The sequence below is a fragment of the Notothenia coriiceps genome, unplaced genomic scaffold, assembly GCF_000735185.1.
Source record: "Notothenia coriiceps isolate Sejong01 unplaced genomic scaffold, NC01 NC01_scaffold00003679, whole genome shotgun sequence".
Taxonomy (NCBI): Eukaryota; Metazoa; Chordata; class Actinopteri; order Perciformes; family Nototheniidae; genus Notothenia; species Notothenia coriiceps.
The window spans coordinates 9,678-10,748 of record NW_011336380.1 but is presented as its reverse complement, the minus strand read 5'-3'; positions in this window follow the sequence as shown (position 1 = coordinate 10,748).

Genomic DNA, 1,071 nt, shown 5'->3' with positions numbered 1-1,071 from the left:
GCTAAAATCCGGCATGTTTACGTTTTAAAGCATTATTGGTTTTAAATGTTCATCAATGTGCACTGTCCCTCTTCAAATAAACGATTACATGAAAAAAAAAAATGAAATGGAAGGTGAGCAATTAGAGATGCAGCACTTCATTTTTTAAGTGCTGCCTGATGCATACGACAGACGGATGAGCAAATGGATACAAATATAGGCGATCAAATCAACATATGAGGAGATGATCAACACGCAGACAACACTGAATCATGTCTGACAATGAAAATGGGATCAATTATGACTGGTCAACAGGCACATTCGATGTGAAGCCAAGCGGGTGATGCAGCTTCTCTTCCAAAAACTCTCCTCCACAGCCAACAGAGGGCGCTCACAACTCAATAATGGCTTTCAGATTCACTTCCAGGCTGCCATTTGAAGAACTGAGGAATAATTCTCCGTTCAATTGTTCGCAAACACATAATGGGAGTACTAAAGTGCTGTAGACGGCAGATGTTTCTTTCGTTCATTGTGAGACATGTGTGACCTGTGTGAAGAGATGGGGGCAATTGAATGTGTAAAATAGCCAGATTGTGTGAAACGATTTGGAGAAGGAGACAAAAATGTTTCTTGAATTCTTAGATTTCAACTTCCTATCATGGAAAAAAAACTGATTGAGGTAGTTTCCTGCTGTTGGCTCCTTAACACACACAACTAACTTGGAAAAGGAAAAAGCTTGAGTGAAGACTGAAAATTCACCAGTTTTTCCACTGAACTTTTGCAATAAAATAAACTCTTCGGTACGTAGCACTTACAAAGGGTTTGCCTTTAAGTGAAGCTAATGCAGCAGCACTTCATCTGATTGGGCTAATAAAAAGGAAAATGTACCTGCAGGATTCTTGCTTTTGAGTTTGTTTCTTCATGGTTGAACGCACTTATTGTAAGTTGCTTTGGATAAAAGCGTCAGCTAAATGTAATGTAATGAGAAGACACTGCTGGAAACAGTCTCAGTGCAGACGCTGTGTGGCTGTCCAGCAGCTGACTGCACTTCACCGAGTGTTTATAGATCAGTGTTGGGATAGACAAGCAGTT